This window comes from Mustela nivalis (genome assembly GCF_964662115.1).
Source record: "Mustela nivalis genome assembly, chromosome: 5".
NCBI lineage: Eukaryota > Metazoa > Chordata > Mammalia > Carnivora > Mustelidae > Mustela > Mustela nivalis.
The window spans coordinates 47,856,737-47,877,246 of NC_139024.1; positions in this window are offsets into that span (position 1 = coordinate 47,856,737).

The following is a 20,510-nucleotide window of genomic DNA, read 5'->3' on the forward strand; positions in this document are numbered from 1 at the left end:
ATAGTCTCAAGACATATGTTTTTTTGTTTGTTTGTTTTATTTTCAGCATAACAGTATTCCCTGTTTTTGTACCACACCCAGTGCTCCATGCAATCCGTGCCCTCTCTAATACCCACCACCTGGTTCTCCCAAACTCCCACACCCCTGCTGCTTCAAACCCCTCAGATTGTTTTTCAGAGTCCATAGTCTCTCATGTATTTTAAAGATGAATCCATAAAACTTTGTTACTGGTTGCTTATGGGGATTGAGGAAGAAAAGGGAACCAGAGATAATACCCAGGGGGTCTTCTTAAAGAATATGAGTAGATGGAAGTTCCAAGGAAATAGGAGACATTAAACAAATAAACATAAGTTTAGTTTGTTTCTGAATATTTTCAATTTTAGGCAACTGAAAAACAGTAGAGATATCAAGGAAGAAACTACACAACTAAGGCTCAACCTACAGAGAAATATCTGCAAATCTTTTATCTGAGAAGAAGTTATTTTCCAAAAATTTAAAGAACTCATCCACTCAATAGCAAAAAAAAAAAAAAAAAAAAAAAAAAAAAAAAAAAAAAAAATCAAAAAACAATCCAATTTAAATACAGGCAGAGGAACTGAACAGACATCTTTCCAAAGAAGACATAAAATGGCCAATAGGTATATAAAAGATATCCAACTTCACTAATCATCAGGAAAATGCAAAACTAGAGTGAACTCTAACCTCACACCTGTTATAATGGCTATTATCAAAAAGAGAAGAAATAAGTGTTGTGAGGACATGGAAAAAGAGGAACCCTTGTGCACTATTGGTGGGAATGTAAATTGGTACAGCCACTATGGAAGACAGTATGAAGGTTCCTCAAAAAATTAAAAGTAGGACTACCATATGATCCAGCAATCCCACTTTTAGGTATACACCCAAGGGAAATGAAAATAGGATACCAAATAGATATCTATATTCCCAGTTCATTACGGCATTATTCTCAATAGTCACAGTATGGAAACAAAGTTACGTGTCCCTTGACAGAAGAATGGATAAAGAAGTTGTGGTGTATATTTACCATGAAATATTCAACCATGAGAAAGTAAGAAATTCTGTCATTTGTGATAACATGGATGGATCTTGAAGCATTATGCTAAGTGAAATGAGACAGATAGAGAAAGATAAACATTGCATGGTATCACTTATCTGTTGAGTCTAAAAAAAAGTCAAACTCAGAAACAGGATAGAAAGTGGTTGTGGCAGATGAAGGGCTGGGGGAAAATAGGTTGGTAAAAGGATACAAACTTCTAGGTATAAGATGAACAATGTCTTAGGATCCATGTATAAGATGATGACTGTAGTTGATAACACTGCACTGTATAATTGAAATTTGCTAAGTACTCTCTTAAGTTCTTTACTCCCTAAATACTTAAAAGTATTTATCAAAAGAAGAGAGATAAATATGTGAGGTAATGTGTTAATTAACTAGGTGGGAAGAATTCTTTCACAGTGTATACATATATCAAATTACCATGATATACACTGTAAATACTTTACAATTTTCTGTGTCAATTATTCACCCATAAAGCTGGAATTAAAGAAAAAAGAAAAAAAGAAAGATCTGCACCAGAAATCTGGGTATAGTGATCCACCAGCTATAAATCAGTGGTTACTGATGTCATAGGAGTGTGCAAGGTGATCCAGAACTCTCAGAAAATTGGGAGAAGACCTGAAGCAGATTCCAACATGCTCCAACAACATTGCTTGGGAAAGAGTCAAGAATAAACAACCAAGAACTGTCATAGAAAACAAAGACAGTATTTCAGGAAGCAGGTTTTTTTCTCCTGAAACCTCTCTCCTTGGCTTGCATGTGGCTGCCTCCTCGAAGTCTTTACATGGTCTTTCTTCTGCGTATCCCTGGTGTCTCTTCCTCTTCTTAGAAGGATATAAATCATTTCGGATTAAGGTCCCATCCTTAAAACTTCATTTACCCTTTATTAGCTCTTAAAAGACCCTGCTTTCGAGAAAGACAACTATCATATGATCTTCCTGATATGAGGAAATGGTGATGCAACATGGGGGCTTAAGTGGGTAGGAGAAAAATCAATGAAACAAGATGGGATTGGGAGGGAGACAAACCATAAGTGACTCTTAGTCTCACAAAACTAACTGAGGGTTGCTGGGAGGAGGGGGGTTGGGAGAAGGGGGGTGGGGTTGTGGACATTGGGGGGAGTGTGCTTTGGTGAGTGCTGTGGGGTGTGTGGACCTGGCGATTCACGGACCTGTACCCCTGGGGATAAAAATATATGTTTATAAAAAATAAAAAATTAAAAAAAAAAAAGACCCTGCTTTCAACTACAGTTACTTTGGGGATTAGAGTTTCCACATATGAATTTGTGAGGGGCATAGTTCTGTTTATAACAGGTTTTTACTGGGAAACTGTGATGTTGGGGTAGCTCTGACTTTCTCTGTCACTTACTCCCGTATTCTCTCCACTACATTATACTACTTCTTTTTGATATTTGAATGGGAATGTATTACAAACTACAGAAAACTATAAGATCTTGGTGTAAGATGATTTTATTTCTATTTACACCTCATGGCCATTACCATAGCCCCCAGTAAGTTGATGATTATGAAGAATAATTTGTACTCATCCATTTCAATGTCACTCATCATTTCTATTAGTTATAAATGGCCCTTGCTATCTATCTTTACTGCCATGGACCCATTTTATAAATTGGAAATAAATTAAAAACCAGCGATCTTTTAGGAAGAATAAAGCCAAAATGTTTAAGAACAAGAAGTCAAATATAAAAAATGGAGCTAGTTAAGAAAGGAGGGGGGAAAGAAGGTATATATGCATGTACCGTCTCTGCTTCATCCATTCCCCTGTCTTTTATTCAGTTTCTGAGTTCATTTATTTCACAAAAAAGCACTGCTGGAGGGGGTGCCTGGGTGACTCAGTGGGTTAAAACCTCTGCCTTCAGTTCAGGTCATGATCCCGGGGTCCTGGGATTGACCTGCTCACAAAGGGCTCTCTGCTCAGCAGGGAGCCTGCTTCCTCCTCTCTCTCTGTCTGCCTCTCTGCCTACTTGTGATCTCTGTCTGTCAAATAAATAAATAAAATCTTAAAAAAAAAAAACACAGGAAAACAATATTAAAATAAAAAAAAGAAAAAAGAAAAAAGAAAAACACTGCTGGAGATTATATAGAGAAGTGGTGGGCCAAACTATAAACGACTGATGGCAGGAAAGGAAGGAATGGGCTCACTGTGGGACTATAAACAAAAAGCAATGCCAGTTGACAACTTGGTAGCGCAGAGACTGATACCAGAACCCTGCTTAAAAACTAAAGTAATAACAATGTATTTCAGTTTCCTTTGAAGAAATTTCCTTTTGGTTTAGTGCCCCCATTTCCCACATCCTCCATTGCCTTTCAATATTTGTCAGAAATGGGAAGCAAAGAGATGAATTCACAGGTAGAGGAAAAAGGTAGAAGTGCAGATTTAGAATGCAGTAGGAGATGAAGTCCAGACATATCAAGGGTGCGAAGTCAGGGTATCAGATAATAATAGAAAGCCACATGTAAAACACAGGCCAGGAAATGACTTGATGTCTTACAGTGCTCAGTCATTTTCTTATTAAGAAACATGCTCTTTACTAGCCACAGGAAAAACTCTTTGCTACTTTTGCCTGCTGGAACAGAGGATACACATTTCATTGGTCTCTGTTCCTGAAATCTGTGGCTTGAAACTTGGAGAGCAGAAAGGTCATTAGCTTTAGTTGGCCTAAAATAATAATACTCCAGGAACAAATTTCGATTGTCAAGTAAAAGCATTGGCTCAAGATCTAAAAACCTGTAATTCACTGGATGAATTAATTGACATCTTTAAAACATAAAATTTATTTGTAACATTTAGGAAAATGTACAAAATGTAAATATAGGGATGTTTAAAGAGAAAGGTATTATTTTAAGCCTGACATTGAATTTAATGTTTAAAAAAAATGTTTAAAGATTTATTTATTTACAAGAGACCACACACACACACACACACACACACACACACACACACACACACACACACGATGGGGAAGGGTGGAAGGAAGAGAGAATCCCAAGCAGACTCCATGCTCAGCAAGGAGTCTGACATGGGGATGGATCTCACCATCGTGAGATCATGTCTTGAGCCAAAATCAAGAGTTGGACATTTAACCAACTAAGCCACCCAGGTGTCCCTGACATTAACTTTTAAAAGAAATTTTATATTTTATATAATTTGATAAATTTGATATATTTACCAGCAATTATCCCTGATCTCTTAACTTCATCAAGGAATAAATTTTAATTTTTGATCTACCAAGCAAAGTTTTCATGAAGGGAATTGTTGAAAACTTAATATTTGATAACCCCAATATAGAGATGTTCCCACCTGCTTTCTCATTTCCAGTATATCCCTGAATATATATAGCTTAACTCTTTCACTTTACCTGTCAAATGAATAAATTAGGATGTGTTTTAAAATTCTAAGCTAAGACAGCCATTGGATATAGGAAAATACTATTTGTCTATGGATCATCAGTAACATTCAGGACAGATTATTTTTCATACACAACCTCTTATATATATGTTTGAATTTTTTTCTTGAGCTTATATCATATGTATATCAAAGGTGTGTGCCAAGGAAAGGCAAGGGGAAACCATAGGATGGCTCTAACAGGGAGCTCAATATTTATTTGAAGGAACTTCCTCTGATGTTGGGTCTTTTAGACCTCCCATATTCTGAAAGAAGTGGTCATTTTTTCTACTTAGAAAAAAGTATTTTCAATAATTTGTAGATACACCATGGAGTGCTGATATACAAAAATATATTAGACCCACTGGGGCAAGGAAGACACAAACATTTTGATTTTTTGGAGCACTTGGTGGAAAGTCATAATCTCTCTAAAGGGTGTGGATTTTGCCTACAGCAGGACAATTCACAGCAACAGGGAATTTGATTTTTCCTGGGGTAGGTTTTAGCTCTACAGAATTTACTTATGAATGTACATATGAATTTGGAGCATAACCACAGAAATTATATATAATACAGTTAATATATTTTTTATTGTTTTTCAGATTCTTACTTTACTCCTTTGCTCTGGGGAAGATCTAAAGACATTTATTTTCAAGCCTGGCTGCTATTTGGATCACCAGGGGAGCTTTAAGAAATTCTGATGCTTGAAATCTACCCCTAGAGATTCTGATTATATTGGATTTAAACAATGGTATTTTTAAGCTTCCTGGGCGTTTCTAATGTGCACCTGAGGTTCAGAACAATTGCCTTTGGCCACTGTACAAAGCCAGAACTTTTTGGTCTCATGACAATGATTACTTCTTGAGTTTTGACCATAGACTTAGACATGCTTAAGTTTGAGTTTGTGCTCAGCCCCTACTAGCTGGGAGGGGCCTCGTTAGTTTCTAAGGCTCAGATTTCTTCATGTGAATTATGGAAAATAATATCTGCTATCTCATGGGATTGTGAGAAAGATTAAATGAGATTCTGCAATTTACAATAATTAACTAAGGCGCCTGAATATATCCAGTTACTCCAGCTACTGCTGCTGCTCTCATACTTTTCAGATTATTAACCATGCTATTTAAATAGTCAGATGGAGAGATGGCATGGTTGGTAGCTCACAGGGTAAGGCAAGATTTTCACCAAACACTCACTATGGCTCCTCCTCCCAACTAAAACCTCCTTCCCATATAACACAAATGTTTTTGAATTATCGTAGGTTTATGTTGCCTACTGAGATGTAAGCCAAGTAAAAACAAAACAATCATTTTCTACTTTGCATTACGTATTTTCAGCATTTTTGTCTATATTATATCAAAATCTTGATGTAAGGGTCCAAGTCCAATTCTTCTTCATGTTTGAATAATGTCTAGTCTAATTTTTTACACAGAGTAAACACTCAAGGTGAGTAAGTGAATAAATGAGTCAAGAAGTTACGAATTCAACAACCCAAGCATTATCATATCTTGCCTTCCTGGCTATTCGTATCAGGGAAAGCATCCCAGAATAAAAAGTGTTGGTAGCTCCTATCACATTGTATTATGATTGCTTCTTGTCAGCTGAAAGCTTAGTGATGGCATAGGTTGTGCCTGTTACTCTCTCTCCCGGGGGAAAATTCCAGTCATACAGTAGATGCTCCATAAATACCTGGAATAGAACAGTATGAATTTATGGATAAATACTTGGCCTATAAGCTCTTCCACCCCTGAAAAATATTTCCAGAGCTTTATGATCCATGTGTGTATTTTCCACTCTTTGGGCAATTCCATTTTGCATCTCTCATCAGTGTATCCATGCACAGTATCTTCTCATTGCTCCAGAACCGCATTTATATATTTGTATGTGTTTATGTTTTTTTTTTTTGCTAAATTAGATTACATTTTTTTCAAAGAAGGGGACAAGGTTTTCCCCCTTTTATATCACCCATACTACTTAGCCAAGGTCTGGACATGTGTTGAGTGAAGATTAATAAATGTTTATTGATTGTTCTATTCCCAAGCTGCAAAGGCAAACATACTGTTATTATTCTTCCCATTTTCCACTTCAGTTTTATGTTATAGGAAAGCCTAAGAAATCACCTTCCAGAGGGAAAACTTGTAGCATATTAAATTCTCCTTTATGTGGGCCAGTGTGGATGATGAGGGCTGCATGGAAGAGAGGGAATGCATGGCCTGACCCAGGGTTGGTCCCACTCTGTCTCTGAGACTTCAGCAAGGAAGTAAACAGGGTCTAAATGAATTCTGCAGATGTTACTAAAATGGGAAATGTTGGAATAATAAAATGGGCCCTAGCAAGGAAAATAAAATAAGGTTCAACTTGGAAAAAAGAACTAACACATCGTGGGGAAAATAATTCAAAACACAGATTCAGTAGGAGGGACAAACTTGGAAAGCAGCACATATGGCAGGCTACCCTTACACAGTCCAAAGCCTGGGTTGACATTTCAGCACATTCATTTTTCTTCCTTCCCCTCATCTCTGAAAGGGTGACACTTTTCTATGGTTCTGAAAAACTCTGAGGCTGAAATTTTCATACCCCAAGTTCAACCCTTTTAACTTAAATAGGCAAATGTAACCAGGACCATTCAGACCTAAGTAATGGACTGGATGAAGGAAAAATTTAAATATTTATCCACAATGATAGTTTCTCAGAGGAGAATAAGAATAGATTATCAGAATGGAAACCATATGGCAAAACACACTCTACAAAATAAGATACTGATATCAATACTCCATCAAAGCTTCAATCACATTTATCTTATGGCCACAGCACAAGGGCTCTTAGCTGAGAAAGAGATGGATTTAGGTTCAGAGTGTGTTACCATTTTGGTTCCTTCCTCATATCTATGGTGTTTCTTATCTGTGGCACCATTACTGGCCTTTCCATGAACTTCTGCCTTCAAATGTCAGCCATATCACCTACACTTCTACCAAGACAGTAAAAGAACTGACGTTTCTAGAATGTGGGACTATGTTGATTTCATTAGTAATTGAAACATCCTGTAATATAAAATTATTTTAATGTAAGATCACAAATAATTCTCAAAAATGGATCATGACCTCAAATAATCTATTTGACCTATGTCATTTATCATTTCAGTTCATCTATACTACATTTCCCTACCTTAGATCCTAACCATATGAAGAGTTAAAAGGAACAAAAGAATCTCTCTATCCCAACTAGATTTAGAATCTTGCACAAACTCAGATTAGCATGAAAACCAGACAAAAGAAAAAAAGAAAAAAAGAAAAGAAACAGACTAAATATTTTAAGATTTTCATCATTAGCCTGTTGCCTGATTCTCATTTGCTCCACTCTGATTTCTTTTAGGCTATGTGTATGAGACTGCAATTATTTTCAAGGTTTCTTAAGAAAAAATTGTTTACCATCATTCTTATAACAAGCAAGAGCCATGGTATTTTTTACGTATGAGTAAATTTCAGACAAAATGATAACGTGTATTTCATTTTCTTACAGGATACTTAGTCTAAAAACTATTTTGGATTCCCAATTCTGACCAAATAGTAAAAGAATCTAAATTTATCTTGTTGCCTGAAACAACCAAAAATGGACAAAGCATATGAGAAAGGGTTTATGGGATACTACACGCATCACCCAAGGAAAACCACTGATCTCTGCAAAAGGGGAAACAAACAAACGAGACCTACAATTGCCCCATATGTTAATTTGGGAGACATTTTAGGTCACAGTGCAGGAAGGAATACAAATAGAGACTGGAAACTCTTTTAGGTGAGAAAACAGAGCTGAAACTCTGGGGAGAACAAGGCATCTAGAGTTCCCAGGAAAAGGTATCAGAGAGGAAAGAGGAGAGTCACAGAGAGAGATCTGGTTTTGAAGAGGATCCATCTTGAGTATCCAGTTGAGATGTGATCACAAATCTGTGTGAGGAAATTACCCAAGCCAGGGGGAAAAAATTACCAAAAAAGGTAGAGATAACATTTCTCAGCATTCATACAGGAAAAGGAATCATACCTGTTCTCACTAACCAGACAGAAAAACCTCAATATTCATGGGTCACCAGGTAAAATGCACAAGATGGTCTTCCCTCAAGAGTGGGGAATAATTAGCTATAGAAGAATAACTGTCCTAGTCTTGCCTAACAAATATTAAAAGCAAAACAAAAAAAAAAAACAACAACTTTTTTTTCATGTAATTTCCCTTCATCCTAAAACAAAGCTCAACAACACTTATGGTAATACAAAAATATTCAGTACCAAACAGAATAAAATTCTCATTTAGCACCTAATAAGAATTACTAGGTAGCAACAAAGCAGTAAAATATGACCCAGAATGAGGGTCAATCAATCAAAACCAAGCCAGAACTGACACAAATGTTAAATAACAGGTAAGAATATAAAGCATAAGTTATAAACATATTGCATATGTTAAATACAGATATGAGAGATATAAAAAAATAAACTTCTACAAATGAAAATTACAACTGAGATTTTAAAAAATACACTGATGGAATTAATGCCAGAGTAGACATTAGACACTACAGAAGAAAAGATAAATGAGCTTGATGATATAGTGATAGAACTATCCAAGATGAAATTCAGACATGAAGATAGCATTAATGAAATGTGGGAAAAATTCAAATGCATTGGTATGTATATAATTTGTACCAAGAAAGAAGGAGGGAGGCTAAAAGAAAAAAAAAGAAAAGAAAACTAATGGACATTTTTTTAATTTGAAAAATAATCTGTAAGTACACAAATCCAAGAATCCCAAAGTACAAGAAACATGCAGAAAACTATACCACAGCCATCACAATTAAATTCTCAAAACCAGTGAGAAGCAGAAAATCTTAAATGCAGTGAGAGAATAGAGACATATTATATACAGAAGAATAAAGATAAGGATGAAAGTGTACGTCCTATTGTAGACAATAGAAATGAGAAGACAGCAAAACAAAAATTTCTTTTAAATAGTGAGAGACAAAAATTGCCATCCAGAACCAGAGTCAAATCAATGGATTTTTTTTTATTAAAAATTAAAACAATAGAGAAACTAAATAAAAGCTGAAATCTAGTTCTTTGAGAAATGCAATGAAATTAATAAACTTCTAGACTGAGATATCAGGAAAAAAGAGAGAAGACACAAATGAGCAATATCAGGACTAAGAGATTATGAACAACTTTATGCTAATAACTACAATAGCGTAACTAAAATAGACATATTCCTTGAAAGATACAAGCTACTTTACCTTGCTCACTCAGGCTAACTCAAGAAGAAATAGATAATCTGAATTACATCCCTTAGAGCAACTGAAACTGAGTTTAACAACAAAAAACTTTGCACAAAGAAACCCCAAGAGTACATGTTTTGCCCAGTACATTCTATTAAAAAAAAAAAAAAAAAAAAAACTAACTAAGAAAAAACTAGTATCAATTCTACAAAAACTCTTCCAGAAAATTGAAGAGGAAGTAGTACTTCCTAACTGATTCTTTGAGGCCAGGATTACCCTGATACCCAAATCAGAAAACCACAGACCAATATTTCTTAAGAATATAGAAGAAAATTTCTAAATAAAATCTTAGTGAATCAAATACAATTTAAAAAAACTAATACTTCAATAATACATTATATGTTTATAAAACAAAACAAAACAAAAAAATATTTAATGACCAGATGGGATTTATCCTAGGAATGCAAAGTTGATTTAAGATTTGAAAATGAATCTGGAGCTCCTGGGTGGCTCAGGGGGTTAAGTCTCTGGCTTCAGCTCAGGTCATAATCTCAGGGTCCTGGGATTGAACCCTGCATCAGGCTCTCTGCTCCACAGGGAGACTACTTCCCCCTTTCTCTCTGCCTGCCTTTCTCCCTACTTGTGATCGCACTCTCTCTGACAAATAAATAAATAAAATCTTAAAAAAAAAAAAAAAAGATTTGAAGATCAATCAATGTAATTTACTATATTAACAAACAAAAACCAACAAATCCAAGATATAATCATCTAAGTAAGTACAGGCAAAGTATTTAAGAAAATCCAATACCTATTCCAGATAAAAACTCACAGCAAAGTAGGAATAGGAAGAAACTTTTTAACCTAAAAGGGACACCTATGAGGAAACTTTATACTTAACATTATACTTAATGGTGACAAACTGCATGCTTTCCCCCTAAGTTCAGGAACAAGACAGGGATATCAATTCTCTCCTACTTAATGTTGTACCAAAGGGACTAGCAAGTGAAAGAAAGCAAGAAAAGAAATAAAATTCACCCAAATTGGAAAGGAAGAAGTACAACTGTCACTTTTCATACATGACAGGAATGTGTATGCAGAATATACAAAGCAATTAAGAAAAGTGCTACCAGAAATAGTGAGTTTATCAAGGTTTATTAAATGAGGCACAATATCAATAGGTAAAAATCAATTGTATTTATATACTAGCAATTAACAATCACGAATTAAAAAATAGTCACTAATACCACTTACAATAGCATCAAAAATATGAAAGTAGGGGTGATTTTTGACAAAAGTCATGAAATATTTATGCAGTGAAAATTATAAAACATTGCCAACAGAAATTAATCATATAATAAATAAATAGAGCAATACACTAGGCTCATGTACAATATTTTCATGATGTCAATTCTCCCCAAATTGAACTATAGAATTAATAAAATCTCAATCAAAATCCATTTTTTAAATATAAATTGCCAAGCCTTCCAAAATCCATATGGAAATACAAAGGATAAAGTCAAAACAACCTTGGAAAAATGAACAAAGTTGAAGGACTAAAACGAGCTGATTGCTATAGTTATTTAAGCTACTGCTCTTTAGGTAGTGTAGTGTTCAACAAGATAGACAAACAGATTAATGAAATAGAATATAGAATACAAAAATACATTCACAGTTTTATGGGACTCTGATTTTGAAAAATGTAAAGCAATTCAGTGAAGAAAGGAAACTCTAACCAAAAAATCACATTGGAACAACAAGATATTCACATGCAAAAAAATGAGTTTCAATCTTAATACAAAAATTACCTTAAAACAGATCATAACACATAAAAGTAAAATCCAAACTTCTTGAAGAAAACATCAGAGGAAATTTTGTGGCTTTGGTGAAGTACAAATTTCTTAGCTAAGACAATTTCTAAGCTAACTTTTTTTTGTTTAAAAAAATTACTCAGATTGCATCAAAATTAAAAACTCCTGAAAAAATAATGAATACTGTTATGCTGAAAATAAAGAAATTTAATTTAAAAAAATTTTAAACTCCTCAAAAAGCCTTGTTTAGAGACTGAAAATAAATTATTCTATCATCTATTGTTTTTAAAGTAATTATAATTAACCATACATAGTCACCATTGTCTTGAAATGGTAGTATAAACATAGAAGAATTGAATATATTTTAAGATATACAATAGCATTAGACTGAAAAATACTAAGCAATAGAAAAAATAAAGTTCATTAATTCTGAGGGGAAGAGAAAAATTTGCATTGAGCACAAAAGAAATTTTAAAAAGATGGGATTTGTGGACTAGTCCTTGAGTAAATACTAAGGTTTAGATATACAGACAGCAGTTAAGTCCCTAAGGAAATAAAAACATGAATGAGGATGCTAAGATGAGAATATATATAAATTTTTTTTAAATGTGCTGACTGTTGCTTACTTAGGTAAGAGGAAAGCTGCAGAACTGGATTACTAAGATACAGGCAGAACCTTGAATGCCAGGCTAAATTGTTTACATGCATTGGAGAACCAACAGAAAGCTCAGGTTAAATGTAGTTGAATCAGTTATTAGAAAAATTCAGGACCTTCAGATTATGAGACTGAAATTATTTTGACTGCTTGCTGTATTGTTTGGAAGGTGTAGTAACAATAGATGTGGAGACCTGAAGGACTTTTTGCAAGAATGGCAACCAAAACTTTCTTGCCACTGTTGTGGAAAAAACAGCTTTATATCTATTGTACTTGTGTAAATAACACTGAAATTTTACTTGGCTGTTTTTTTTAGTTAGCACATTTGATGTTGAGACAGACTTTAGAGTTTAAGCAGTTTAAACTGAGGAGGTTTCATCATTTATTCATGAATATGTGACATAATTCATGAATATATGACAAATTCTGACATAAATAATTATTTATTTATGTCAGAATTAAGTATAGAGTCAAACCCTTCCTACAGCATGTATTTCCCAAGATGTGCTCACAGAGTGAGCTGAATCTGGTTTTATTTTTATTTTTTTCAAATTCAGGCTAATTAGGTGGTTGGTCTAATTTCATAATTCTGGTATGAATTTCCTAATACTCTAAGACTCCAAGAACTCCTTGAGTGGATTCCTCAACCACAATGAAGGGAAGGAAATCCTGTACCATTTAATTTACCATCCTCAGCAGAGATCCAGGACCAACTAAACTTTGTTAATACATATTTCCTTTTGTTATCCCAGATCATAAACTGCTAACAATGCTCACCCAGTAATAGCTCATATATATGTATTTTTTCTGTTATTTAGAGCCACCTGACAATAAACTGTACACCTTTGGTGTTTAGGATAGTTTAACTTCATCTCTCTCCAAGTCTTCATGTAAGATTTATGCACATCTAATACTTTTCTCAGATTGAGTAAAGCCAAACACATTGGAGAACCCACGCTAAAACCAAAGCTGTACCCTACTTAGCAGAATAATAGCAGACTTAAAAAAAAAAAAAAAGCTTTATAGTCTGACATGTCCAATTTGACTACTACTTCAGGTGTGTGACTTTGGGCAAGTTATATCTTGCCTCTGTATTTGTTTCTTCTTTTATAAAATATGGATTATAATTATACACCTACCTAATAAGACTGTTATATAGATTAAAAGAAGTGTAATGACTTAGCACAGGATCTGAATAGAGTTCACACATATTCTTATTGTTACGGTTATCCAATTGTTGTGTATATCCTGGGTCCATCTAAAACTGTCCAAAGGCTATAGATGTTTTGTGTGTCATTGGTGTCAGAGGCCTCACAAATCCTGTGAACCTCCTGAGGGGAAATTGGATCCATCTTGGATGACACCACCACATATACTTGAGCTGTGAGTTGTTATATTGATGGGAGGGAGGTCAACTGGGAATAAGTAAAAAGTTGCTGAAGAAGAGATTTTGGGGGCGTATATAAGTTTTTTTTTTTCCAAAATGTACCCCTTTGAGACAAGATTGTAGATATTCATAGTATCATGATGATTATATGCATGAGAATATCAGACCAAACTCTCTTTGCCACTCCAAATATCTGAAGGATTTTTATTTATTTATTTATTTTCTGCATAACAGTATTCATTATTTTTGCATCACACCCAGTGCTCCATGCAATCCATGCCCTATATAATACCCACCATCTGGTACCCCAACCTCCCACCCACCCGTTAATTCAAACCCCTCACATTGTTTTTTAGAGTCAATAGTCTCTCATGGTTCACCTCCCCTTCCAACTTCCCCCAACTCCCTTCTCCTAACTCCCCATGTCCTCCATGCTATTTGTTATGCTCCACAAATAAGTGAAACCATATGATAATTGACTCTCTGCTTGACTTATTTCACTCAGCATAATCTCTTCCAGTCCCGTCCATGTTGCTACAAAATTTGGGTATTCATCCTTTCTGATGGAGGCATAATACTGCATCGTGTATATGGACCACATCTTCCTTATCCATTCGTCTGTTGAAGGGCATCCTAGTTCTTTCCACAGTTTGGCGACCATGGCCATTGCTGCTATAAACATTGGGGTACAGATGGCCCTTCTTTTCACTACATCTGTATCTTTGGAGTAAATACCCAGGAGTGCAATGGCAGGGTCATAGGGAAGTTTTATTTTTAATTTCTTGAGGAATCTCCACACTGTTCTCCAAAGAGGCTGCACCAACTTGCATTCCCACCAACAGTGGAAGAGGGTTCCCCTTTCTCCACATCCCTCCAACACATGTTGTTTCCTGTCTTGTTAATTTTGGCCATTCTAACTGGTGTAAGGTAATATCTCAATGTGGTTTTAATTTGAATCTCCCTGATGGCTACTGATGATGAACATTTTTTCATGTGTCTGATAGACATTTGTATGTCTTCATTGGAGAAGTCTCTGTTCATATCTTCTGCCCATTTTTTGATATGCTTGTCTGTTTTGTGTGTGTTGAGTTTGAGGAGTTCATTATAGATCCTGGATATCAAACTTTTGTCTGTACTGTCATTTGCAAATATCTTCTCCCATTCTGTGTGTTGCCTCTTTGTTTCTTTGACTATTTCCTTTGCTGTGCAGAAGCTTTTGATTTTGATGAAGTCCCAAAAGTTTATTTTTGTTTTTGTTTCCTTTGCCTTTGGAGACATATCTTGAAAGAAGTTGCTGTGGCTGATATCAAAGAGATTACTGCCTATGTTCTCCTCTAGGATTCTGATGGATTCCTGTCTCATGTTGAGGTTTTTTATCCATTTTGAGTTTATTTTTGTGTACAGCATAAGAGAATGGTCGAGCTTCATTCTTCTACATATAGCTGCCCAGTTTTCCCAGCACCATTTATTGAAGAGACTGTCTTTTTTCCACTGTATATTTTTTCCTGCTTTGTCAAAGATTATTTGCCCATAGAGTTGAGGGTCCATATCTGGGCTCTCTACTCTGTTCCACTGGTCTATGTGTCTGTTTTTATGCCAGTACCATGCTGTCTTGGTGATCACAGCTTTGTAGTAAAGCTTGAAATCAGGTAGAGTGATGCCCCCAGTTTTATTTTTGTTTTTCAGCATTTCCTTAGCAATTCGGGGTCTCTTCTGGTTCCATACAAATTTTTGGATTATTTGCTCCAGCTCTTTGAAGAATACTAGTGGAATTTTTTTTTAATTTTTTATTTTTTATAAACATATATTTTTATCCCCAGGGGTACAGGTCTGTGAATCACCAGGTTTACACACTTCACAGCACTCACCAAAGCACATACCCTCCCCAATGTCCATAATCCCACCCCCTTCTCCCAACCCCACTCCCCACAGCAACCCTCAGTTTGTTTTGTGAGATTAAGAGTCACTTATGGTTTGTCTCCCTCCCAATTCCATCTTGTGTCTTTGATTCTTCTTCTACCCACTTAAGCCCCCATATTGCATCACCACTTCCTTATATCAGGGAGATCATATGATAGTTGTCTTTCTCTGCTTGACTTATTTCGCTAAGCATGATATGCTCTAGTTCCATTCATGTTGTCGCAATTGGCAAGATTTCATTTCTTTTGATGGCTGCATAGTATTCCATTGTGTATATATACCACATCTTCTTGATCCATTCATCTGTTGATGGACATCTAGGTTCTTTCCATAGTTTGGCTATTGTGGACATTGCTGCTATAAACATTCGGGTGCACGTGCATTTTGATCGGAATGGCATTAAAGTATAGATTGCTCTAGACAGTATCGACATTTTAACAATGTTTATTCTTCCGATCCAAGAGCATGGAATGGTCTTCCATCTTTTGTGTCTTCTTCAATTTCTTTCATGAGTGTTCTGTAGTTCCTCAAATACAGATCCTTTACCTCTTTGGTTAGATTTATTCCCAGGTATCTTATGGTTCTTGGTGCTATAGTAAATGAAATCGATTCTCTAATTTCCCTTTCTGTATTTTCATTGTTAGTGTATATGAAAGCCACTGATTTCTGTACATTGACCTTGTATCCTGCCACATTGCTGAATTGCTGTATGAGTTCTAGTAGTTTGGGGATGGAGTCCTTTGGGTTTTCCATATAAAGAATCATGTCATCTGCAAAGAGAGAGAGTTTGACTTCTTCATTGCCAATTTGGATACCTTTTATTTCTCTTTGTTGTCTGATTGCTGTTGCTAGGACTTCTAATACTATGTTTAACAAGAGTGGTGAGAGTGGGCATCCTTGTCATGTTCCTGATCTCAATGGGAATGCTGAAAGCTTTTTCCCATTGAGGATGATATTTGCTGTGGGTCTTTCATAGATAGATTTTATGAAGTTCAGGAATGATCCCTCTATCCCTATACTTTGAAGCGTTTTAATCAGGAATGGATGCTGAATTTTGTCAAATGCTTTTTCTGCATGGATTGAGAGGACCATGTGGTTCTTCTCTCTTCTCATATTAATTTGTTCTATCACATTGATTGATTTGCAAATGTTGAACCATCCTTGTAGCCCAGGGATGAATCCCACCTGGTCATGGTGGATAATCTTTTTAATGTGCTCTTGGATCCTGTTTGCTAGGATCTTATTGAGAATCTTATCATCCATATTCGTCAGTGATATTGGTCTGAAATTCTCCTTTTTGGTAGGGTCTTTGCCTGGTTTGGGGATCAGGGTAATGCTGGCTTCATAGAAAGAGTCTGGAAGTTTTCCTTCTGCTTCAATTTTTTGAAACAGCTTCAGGAGAATAGGTGTTATTTCTTCCTTGAAAGTTTGGTAGAATTCCCCAGGGAATCCGTCAGGTCCTGGGCTCTTGTTTTTGGGAGGTTTTTGATCACCGATTCAATCTCATTACTAGATATTGGTCTATTCGAGTTGTCAATTTTCCTGGTTCAATTTTGGGAGTTTATAGTTTTCCAGGAATGCATCCATTTCATCTAGGTTGCTTAGCTTATTGGCATATAACTGTTGATAATAACTTCTGATGATTGTTTCTACTTCCTTGGTATTAGTTGTGATCTCTCCGTTTTCATTCATAATTTTATAAATTTGGGCTTTCTCTCTTTTCTTTTGGATTAGTGTGGCCAAGCCAGTGGGAAAATATCAGTGTGCGATCGCTGCTTGGAACCTCTCTGCTTGTCTGGAGCTCCCAGACTGCCGCCACTGCCATGGTTTTGGGTACAAGCAAAAGATCCTGCTTACCCAGGGACCACGACTCTGAACCTGCTCTGCCAGCGGCAAAGGGGGAACTCATCTGGGCTCTGCAGCCAGACTCTCTGAGAGGGAGGTCAGGGTGCAGTCTGTTTTCCTCTAAAACTACAACAACCATCGAAAGTGGTCAAGGTGAGAGGAAAAAAAAAAAAGTAAACAAACATAAAAACCACCAGAGAACAAAAGCCTGGAAAAAAACCAGTTTCCTCAGAGCCAAGTGGTTTGGCAGGGGACTTAACTCAGGGAACATCATTGACTGAAAACCCATGTGGCAGGCCCCTCCCCCAGAAAACAAACCAAGAAAGAAAAAAAAAAAAAGACTACAAGAGAACAACCATCACTACTTCATAGGACAACTTTTATTTTCAACTCATTCCCACAATTCTAGTTCATTTTTTTTTAATATAGAGAATTTTTTAACCTATTTACCATCACAGTGAGATGTCCAGTACATCAAATTCCATAATAACCTTCTAACCTGAACTTTTTGATACATACACCTGTGTTTTTCTTTTACATTTCTATCTGAAAGATTAAAGCATTAAAAAAAGGTGGCCACTAGAACCTTCGAGTTTGTTATAAATTATCCTCCCTGCTTTTTCACCTGTCTTGTAAAAAGTTTTCTCTAACTAAGGAAAGAGGGCAAACAAAAATGTTTTTATTGATGACTATTACTACCAATCCTCCTAATGATAGGTTATTTACTAAGTACCTACTATGAGTTAGACATGGTACTAGATACTTAATTTTTGTTATTCCACTCATCCACACAAAAAAAATCAATGCTACAGAGTCATTATTATATTCTCATTTGTAGATGAGAAAGCTGAGGCTTAAAGATATTAGCTAATTTGCCCAAAGACATATAACTTGTAAATATCATGTGTGGGCTTTGAACTCAATTGTCTGTTGCCAGAGTCCATATGTTCCTGCTGTGGAATGCTTTCAAGCATTGTTATGCCTGGGGTTAAGATTCCTTAAGCACCTAGTTCTGAGAATCACATCTTGACTTGAACACTACTTATCAAAAAATACTTATATGATTTCAAACAGTTTACTTAAACTCAGTTTTCTCAACTGTTTTCTTTATCCTAGTTTTGTTTTGTTTTTTTTTAACAAGGGAAAAATGCAATTCAGTCCTGTAAGTTACATTAGGAATTTGTGTGTTCTGTATAAGGCTGCTTCCTTATCACCATGATTATGACTTTATAGTCCAATTAGTTAACAAGTGTTTTCAGGTATCTTCAAAACAAAATTTTTAGCAATTAAAGCAAACATCTTGTTGAATTAAAGTTGGAACCTAAAAATAATTATAAATTTTTAACATTACCAAAATTACCCAAGGGAGATTTCAGTTTGATCACAAAGATCACAGAAAAGCATAGAACAAGTTTTCAGACACTTAGTACATTAGTAAATAAGTTCAGCTTTATCAGGAAAAAATATAATAAAATCAAATTTATTGTTGTTTATCACTTACACTAGCTCCATAGCAATTTGAATTTTCTCAACATCAAATCTCAATGAATCTATAAAAGAGAGTCTTATAAGTAGACATATGATACATATATATTTTAACTCTCCTAATACACATAGAATCAGATTTTCAAAGTTCAGATTATGGGATTTTGCTCAGCTTGAGGAATCTGCAAAGTGAAATAGTAGAAGATGAGGTACAAATGGTTTTTAAGGATACACTGCAAGAACCTTCACTGAAAATCTAAAGATTTTGTATTTTACAGTATGACAATGAAAAACCATTAAGTATATCTGACTAAAGAAGGTACACGCTTGAAGTTTGGGGTTAGAAATATCAGCAGTAAGTCAGGAGAATTCAAATAGGGAGGAAGACTTAAGGCAAGAGCAGTCCAAGTGGCTATTTAAAGTTTGGCGATTGAAATAATGGTAGCAGTGAGAAAGAAAAAAAAATGAATAAAAGATCTCAACAAATCATAATTAACTCTAGTCAGTGGGGGCTGATTCTGCAAAGGAAATGTTGAATCAGATAAAGAACAGATATATCAAAAAATAGAAGTAGGACAGTTACTCGAAAGTAAAGACAGTTATGAAGGAAGTGTTTAAGCATAGAGAATTTAATATGATTTCAAGATAATAAGAATTAGCAAAGAGTTGGAAGAATATAAAACTGAAACCCAGAATCAGGTTTGTAGATTTACCAAAAGAAGTATTTTCAAAGAATAAAAAATGAGAAAAAAGATAAGAGGCTTAGACTAAAACCTAACATATTTTCCACATGAGAGAAATAGCAAGAATACAGAGAAGCAAAGGCCAGAGAAATAGCCATTGCATTATATATATATATATACATATATATATATAAAATCATATATGTATGATTTTCATATAAGTATATATGTATGTATGTTATAGAAATATATCTATAACATACATGTGTGTGTGTATATATATATGTGTCTAGGGAGATAGACTTTCAAAATGAAAATGGGGAGGAGGATAGGAATTGTATTCTTTGTCTTCACAATGTTAGGAATCAGAATTTTAAACCAAAGGGAAAAAGAGAGGCAAAAAATATAAATAAGAATGTTTTAAGTTACTGAAGAGAAAGCAGAGAAGGAAATAATATTTATTGAGAGCCTATTATGTGCTGATATACATATGTGCTGGACCTTGTGTGACAGAACTAGAGAACTGAATATTAATTAGAGAACGTTTCTTCCAAGAACAATCCTAGGGGCAACAGAACCATCTTATAAATGACTCAGAAGAGATACTAATGGGAAAATTGGCTCAAGTTAGAAGAGCCAATTTTTCATTACAGTTGAAAATTTTTCAAAACCCAACTTCTACAGTCAACAACAATATTTCTTCCAAGTTGTTAGGTGAATTGAAAACAGTGAATTGAAGCAGCAGAGCCATCACACCTCACTAGTAGAGTTTTGAAGCAGAGTGATACGGTGATGTGTGTGAAATGTGTATGGAAAGGTAGATCAGAGTTCAAGGCCACTCACTACTACTGAAAATAGACTGCCATGAACAGTTCCCTGAGATTCAGTCTATTTTTATAAAAAATAAGGAACCTATGATAGAAAGTATCTATAATATGTTATTTTTATGATCATGACATTAAATAACTTTACATAATGGATTACAGAAATGAATTA